Source organism: Desmodus rotundus, chromosome 8, assembly GCF_022682495.2.
Source record: "Desmodus rotundus isolate HL8 chromosome 8, HLdesRot8A.1, whole genome shotgun sequence".
Taxonomy (NCBI): domain Eukaryota; kingdom Metazoa; phylum Chordata; class Mammalia; order Chiroptera; family Phyllostomidae; genus Desmodus; species Desmodus rotundus.
The window spans coordinates 9,894,783-9,902,331 of NC_071394.1; the positions used below are offsets into that span (position 1 = coordinate 9,894,783).

The following is a 7,549-nucleotide window of genomic DNA, read 5'->3' on the forward strand; positions in this document are numbered from 1 at the left end:
AGTCCTGGCTGGGGTTACCCCATAAGAAGTGGGATCTGGATCCGAGGAAGAACTGTGACCTGTGCCAGACACACCTCCAAAGGCCAAGGGGAGGAGAAAGAGCACAGTTCCTCCTTTCCTGAAACCCTTCAAGGATGGTCTCCTGCCTCCCTTGCCGGGGCCCACATGGAAATCAGCTGACAGGCGAGTGACAAAGGGATCTGCAGCCAACAAGCCCTGGGCCACAGAAACACTGTATTTAGCAGAAATGCAGTAAGATGCTAGAAATGAAAGTAGCATGACAAAGAGACTCAGACTTCCAGAGACAGATTCCAACAGCGCCTGGGAATTCATGTGGTCCCACCCCTGGTTCTGCAGGGAAGGAAAAGGATGTGACCTGCCCAGGTTCATGACCCAGCTGGCCAGGGGCAGCTGGGAACCCAGCATCCGAACTGCCAGTGCACAGCTCTTTCCACAGCACTGGCCTCCCAGTGGACAGCAGAGGCCCTAGCCTAGTGCCTGGTGCACAGTAGACCCTCAGTAAACACTCCTAGGGATTTAAGACGCAATGAATTTGAGAAGGGAGCCAGCACTGCTCTTAGAGAGAAAATAAGTAATGACTTGAAACAGGAGCAAAATCCTAATTGGAGTGTGGATACGTCTTGAACTAACCTCAGACACTTTAAAGAGTATACATAACATAGAGGTCAAGGTCCCTGGCTCTGCAGGTCAGAAGGATGTGGAGTTGAATCCCTGCTCCACAGTTACCGAACCATGCTGGGCATGCTCCCTAACTAAGCCTCGGTTTCCTCGTCTATGAGGATCAGCTGAGACAAAGCCTCAGCACAGTACGCAGTACCTGGTACACAGTGCTGGTTAATACATCCTAGCTGTAATTATGAAGTAGGTTGTGATGGCAGTTAAGCAGTAATCCTAAAAGACATATTTTAGCTGTCAATATTTACATCCAACAAGAAGGAATATGCCCAACACAGACTGAGTGCTCCATTAATGTTTACTGAATGAGAGAGAGAAAGGGGCAGTGGGAGGGAGGGGGTACTGAACTGAGAGCCAGAAGAGAAACAGCTTCAGATCTGCCACCACTAACGTTGTGACTTTGAGTAAGTTCTTTTCTCGGTCTCAGCACGCTTCTTTTTAAGGTGAAAGGTTATCAGATGATGTCTCAGGTCCCTTCTTCAGGATCCCTCCCCTCCAGCAGAGCAGAGCCCACCTGCTGCAGATAAATGTTCCATCAGATCCTGCAGGTGGTGCTGCTGAGTCAAGAAGAAAACCTGTTTTTCCGAAGCCCGGTTCCCAGCTGCCAAGTCTGTAAGCACAGCAGACAGGAATTAGGGAAATCACTTACTTGTTGCTGAAAATGCCTGGGGCAGTAAACGACTCATTCCATTTCCTTTCTTGCCTGCTTGGCCTCTCCCGGTGCCATGAAAGCGCCAGGGTGTGGAGAGGCAGCTGGCTCTGGATTCCAAGTTCAGTTCCACCACTTCCGGCTGTGACCTTGGGCAAAGGCGTTTACCCTCTTGGGGCCTTTTCTGTCATCTGCAAAACAAGGGTAATAACACCGACAGATGAGTATGTGGGCTCCATGGAGCACTGAGAAAATTAATGAAATAACGTTCGCTATGGACTCACACAGAGCTTGGCATAGTAGTTGTTCAAGAAGTGTTAGATCCTTCCCCTCCTTCCTCATTGACTGCACACCCTGGTTGTGCTTGAGAAGAAATGAACAGGGTGGTGACAGAGTGGTGAGGAGGTGGGCTTTCCGAGGGGGACCCACCGACGAGAGGCTATGTCATCTGAGGCAGGAGGAGGGAAAGGAGAGATGTGCCAGGCCAAAGGGCCAGCAAGTTCAAAGACACAACACATCTTATCCAACTCCCCTACCCTCCCACCTTGTCCCTTACAAAGGATCCACAATCCAGCAGCCCTGTCCTCTGAGCCCCGCATCCACCTTGTACACGCCTGTTTGTCAGGTGTCATGTGCCCGTGTGGTACATTATATGTACCCGGTCTTGTCTCTCGGAGGACCTGGAGAGCATTTTAATTCACCTGCATCTCCCCAGAGCCTGGTGGACCAATGCCTTAAGGAGTAAATGAGCCAATGACAGTGCCACATTGGCGTTTGTTCTGTCCCTATTGGCTATCTTTATATGTAGGCATCCTGACCATTAGCTGCCACCATCGTTGCATATCTACCGCTTGGTGCCTGGTAGGTGCTCCACAAATGCTTATTTTGTTGACATTGAATGGCACTCTCATTGATTAAGCCCCTGCTCCGTGCCTGGCACTCCCTAGAGTGAGCCCTGGAGATGCAAGGGTGTGTAGGGGCCACTCGGGCTCTGCAGGGCTCAGTCTAGGCGAGTGAACATGCAGGGGCACTTCTGCAGAACTCGCTAAGGGCCTCTCTCACGGCCAAGTGCTCTGTGCGCAGTCTTTCACTTAATCCTCACAAAACCCCTGCCACCAGGTGCCAGCACCGTGTCACTGATGGGGAAACCGAGGCTGGCGGGGGGGGGGGGGGGGGGGGGCGGGAAACTTGCAGGAGGAGGCAGAGCCAGCCTGAAAGTCAGGAGCCTGGCAGCAAAGCCCTGGCCATTCGCCACTTTGTCACAAACACACACGTGTGTGTGTCTATAAATGATTCCGTGTAAGCAAGCTGAGGGGGGGGCGGGCAGCTGGGAGAGATTTCCCGGAGGAGCGTCCGTGTGAACTGGACTGTGAAGGACAGGAGGAGTTTTCCAGATAAGATCTCGGTGGCAGTGGGGAAGGTTCAGGAGAGAGGGAGAAGGAACATTCTAGGCAGAGGGAAGGGAAGAGGTCCAGCAACCTGCAGGGACAGCGGCTGTGAGGGGACGGCACAGAGCCTGGGCACAGAGCCTTCTGGGAGACGCAGCTGCTGCTCCCCACTGGAAGGTCTAGTGCAGGGTCCCGAGCAGGCCAGCTCAGGAAAAGATAAATCCCACCGGAGACTCTATAAAACGTTTTTTAGAGATAAGTTGGATGAATAACATGGCCCCATGCCTCTGTGATGTGCCTGCTTTTAGTCTGGACAATAAAAACACACACAGGGCCCAAACACTTACTCAGCATGCACCAAATGCCTACTATGTGCCTGACACTTCCCCTGGACACGCACTCTGTGCCTCTCTTGTCCTGCTATGAGAGTCCGTGGGACAGTTGAGGTCTGAACCTCCCTGGGTTTGAATCTCAGCTCTGGTACTCGCTGGACAGGTAAGTTTCAATAAATGAATTTTCCCCTCTGTGCCTCATCTGTTTCCTTATCTGTTAGACAAAAATACTGACAAAATCTGTTATGTATGTCCCTTGTACTAAGTGAGTTAAACCCACAAAAGGGCTTAACACAGTCTGGCCGAGAGTAAACACTCACTGAATGTCGGATGCTGTACACATGTGCTACTCGAGTGTATATTCCTTACTGGTCCTACTAAGTGCAGTCAGTGGGCCAAAAGCAGAAGGTTTAGAGATGAGTAGGACCATGGCGCCTGCACTCTAGTAAGAATGAGGCTTACAAAAGAAGTGATTTCAACAGGGAAATAAATGCTATAACAATAATAATAATAAAGTAACACCTGTGGGTGAGTCACAGATGCCAGGCACTGTATAAGCTGGGACATACTCTGTCTGCCTCACAGAGCTTTAGGGGATATCATCATTGTCTCTAATTCTATGTGAGGAAACACAAGATCCCGGCAAGGGGTGCAGTTGCTCTCTGAATTCAGGCTGGAGGTTGGCTTATCAGGTAGAATGCACAGAGCTATGGGGACACTAGGAAGGAGCAAGCTCACTCCCCAGTGGGTGAGAGGGGAGGCCACGCAGAGGAGGTGACATTTTAGCTGTTTCTTACAGGATGTTGAGGAAGAGAAGGGTCCCAGGCAGGGCAGAGAGCCCGTGATACAGACATCGGAGGTGGTATCGGTGCAGAGAACAGTGCAAAGCTGTGGTGCCCGAGACCAAGAGCCAGGGCAAGAGCTGTGTGTGGAAGAGGCCTCGAGTGCCGAACTGTGGAGTTTGGACCATTTCTGGAGGAGGCAGGGGTTCACCACAGGTCTCTCATCAGGGAGATGCTGAGCAAAAGGAAAAAGCCCCCTCCTCTCCTCTCCATTGCCCTCCCAGCCTCCAGGAATCTGGGCCAAGGCAGAATCATCAGGCTTCTAATTAATGCACCCCGTCAGGGAGCCTGTCCAGCTTCCATATGGCACGTAAATAATTTACAGTGACGGAGCGTGTTTATGTGGGATGGCAGCCAGCTGCCCCGCTTCTCAGCCTCAGTGCTTCCTCTCGCTCGGCTGGCCAGCAAGGTCCCCAAGGACCCACAGGAAGGAGTCAGAGGCCCGGGAGTACCCAGACTCCCTCCAGCACCACTGTCCCCAGGGAGGCAGCGATTTCACAGTCCAGAAGGCCGCAGGGCCCCTCAGGCCTGGTTCCCAGGGAAGTCACGTCCACTTCCAACCCTGGGAAGGCCTGAAGGGGCCTTTCCTATTCTCAGCACTTTTTCCAGAAGCAAGCCAGAAAGGTATTACATGGCCTAGGATACCCCTGAGGGCTGGCTTAGACGTGTGAGCAGGGTGGTAGAGGCCTGGGAGCCAGCCCCTGCCTTGGCCTGCAGGGGCTCAGGTCAGACTTGGCTGCCTCAGCTTTCCTGGCCACAGATCAGAGTCCCAAAGGAGATCTCCTCAAAGCTATGTGCCATCTCTCCCTCTACAGCAAAAATTAAATCAGTCTACCAAATGCAAATACTAATTAGTACCACTGTAGCTGTGATACAGTGGTTTATAATAAGAAATATGTTTTTGGTCTTCATCCCCAGTCCTGGCACAGAGCTCCTATAACCCTTGGAATTTCCTAAATGATGAGAGCAATCGAGATGTCTTTTGTTCTGTTAATGAGGTAACTTTTGGAAAACCCCTAAGTCACTGGGAAGAAGGGGGCTGGCTGCCAGGGGAACCCACAGTGTGACAAGAAAATTCAAACTTTCAGCCCCACCCTCAGACCTCAGGGAGCGGAATGGGGCTAGAAGATGAATCAATCACAATGGCCATTGAATTAATCAATCATATCTATGTGATGAAGGTTCCATACCCTCCCCACCCCCAAAAAAGGGCTCTCAGAGAACTTCTGGGTTGGTAAACCAGGCCCCAAACTCTATAGGGTCAGAAGCTCCTTGGTTTAGGACCTCACCCCATGCTTTTAACAACTTGGACTTGTGATTGGCATCCAACGTGCAGGCAGTCTTGAGGGACGGAGCCCTCAGTCTGTGGGAGCTGATACTATCTCCAGGTAGATAATGTCAGAATTTAGTCAAATTGTGGGACACTCAGCTGGTGTGTGGAATATGACTGCATGGTGTTGGGGAAAAATGCACACATCAGAACTGGAGTCAGAATCCTACTGGTAAAGCCAAAACCATGTCCAATTTACAATCGTCCCGTGGTCCATGTTGAAGTTGCACCTGGTTCTGTTGTGATGCCCAGGTCTGTCAGATGCAAATTTGCCTCCAAACCAAGTTGCTGAAATATTGTGAATTCAGAGATGGGGATGGAAGCTCAAGAAAAGTTCAGGATGAGTAGAAAGGAGAGGTTTTTGCTCAACTCTAGGCAGAAAACGGGACTGGATTTTGTCAAACTCATGCTGCAACTGGGAATTATTTTGTTAAATACACCAGCTTATAATACTGAGCAACAGAAATCCTTAGCAGTGGCTCAGTGGGAAACACGCACGTGCACACACACCTGTTCTCATCACTCACGCTAGTTATGTTTTACAACATTGCCGCGAATACTGAATTAGTGGGTGCGGCACCATTGCTCCCAGGGGAGATAGAAGGCTAGGTTCCTGTGAGCCTCCGGTTGCTAACCTAAAAACAAAAAGGCCTTTCAAAGTGAGAGGCAAGAAGCATTTATTTGAGTTCAATAAGACTAACTATTCAGAAATCGTTAATTCAGGAAGAAGCCCAAATCGTGTTCTGATGAGGAGACAAAGGCAAAGGGCACTTAGGAGAAAAGGAAGGAGAACTATGACACCAATAGAAGGAAGGCGTCTCTATTGGTGCAGGTAACATAATGTTGTGACACTAATTCTAAAGAATGTTTTAAATTTTTGTCCAGGAGTCATAACATCTGCTTTCTTGTCATCCCTGCAATCAGTTCTTTGGGGCACAGCATTGCCTTAGGCCTGGTCCAAAGGTTCTTTGTTCAGGTTTTAACATTCCAAGGGTTGAGGTATAAAATGTGCAAGGTGGCTCCAGCTCCATTTTGCAGTGGCCCCATTTATGGCAATTTTTTCTGACATTTTCATCAACTAATCAATGCAAACCTTGTTTTATGTTTTCCTGTTTACACACACATTTGACTGATTACCACTTAACTCGCAGCTGCTCAGAGCAATGTAGCTCCTGCTTGTACGAGGCTGGGCGAACACACCTGTTTTCTCCAGAAGGCACGTCTCAGCCTGCTGTGCTTGGGAGCACTGGACAGCACCAAGGCATTATGCTTGAAGGAAATTTCGAACAATAAAATCGCCCCCCCCAAAATAAAAATGCTCAAACACACATAAAAATGCTCAAAACATGGCGCTAATAGACCACAAAAAGAATTCTTGTTTCAAGGACAAGAGCTGAAACAAGGAGACAGAGGATCGTTCCGCTGGGAACGTGAGGACTGGGTGAATCAAGCATTTCACCACTCTGCCCGTGTCCGTGAACGCCTGCCAGAGGGCCATGGGTACGAGTTGGGGGTTCCAAGGAGATATTAGCAAGCAGGCAAATTCACGAACAAGGAATCTACAAATAATGAAGATCAACTCTGGGGGGGGGGTTGTGCATATATACTTGATTGTGGTCCCCAGAAAAGCTGGCTCATCGCCCTGCGGGGGGTGGGCACAGCTGGAGATAACTGAGTGGCATTAATGCCTCACCATATGCAGTGAGCACATAGCTGAGGCTTTCTCTGTGGACCATTCAAAACAGCCTACACTGCCCTCTGCCCAGAAGTTGTCCCTAGCACTCCCTCCAATGAGTGGCTAGGAAGCCCTCAGCCTCATCCAGCACCCTCCTCCTGGAAGCCCTACCTGACTCGCACACAGGCAGCTGTCCCTTTTGGACTGCGTGTGCTAAGATGAGAGTCCTTGTCCCGTCTGTTCCCTCGCCTAGACTGCTAGACCCAAAAGGCAGAAACCAGGTCTTGTTTGCTTTTGCATTCCCAGCACTTGGCACACCTCTCGATGACCAGGAGCTGTTGAGGTTTTGGAATCACTGAACTGCAGAAACGGCAGGGGCATTCAAGGTCACCCAGCCCCAGGATACTAAAAGTGGGGTCAATGACCAACTGGCAGCAGCAGCCTCATGTGCGAGCTTGTTACAAATGCTGATTCCCTGGCCCCACCCCAGACCTTCTGAATCAGACATTCTGGAGTGGGGCCCAGCAATCAGTATTGTAACATGTTTTCCAGAATATTTGTCTGCTGACTAAATTTTAGAAGCTCTGCATCTACTCGACTCTCTTCCTCCCATGCCTGAACAGATGGCAAGTGGAGA

At 50.2% G+C, this 7,549-nt stretch overlaps 1 long non-coding RNA gene across 1 annotated transcript; it reads right to left on the reverse strand.

The window, feature by feature from the left end:
* Nucleotides 1-760: 760 nt before the first annotated feature.
* LOC139441115 (uncharacterized) lies at nt 761-7,162 on the reverse strand. Its single transcript, XR_011651526.1, has 3 exons — nt 7,084-7,162; nt 1,400-1,536; nt 761-1,306 (listed from the first exon to the last, which is right to left on the reverse strand). It is a non-coding gene; the product is annotated as an uncharacterized lncRNA (long non-coding RNA).
* Nucleotides 7,163-7,549: the final 387 nt, after the last annotated feature.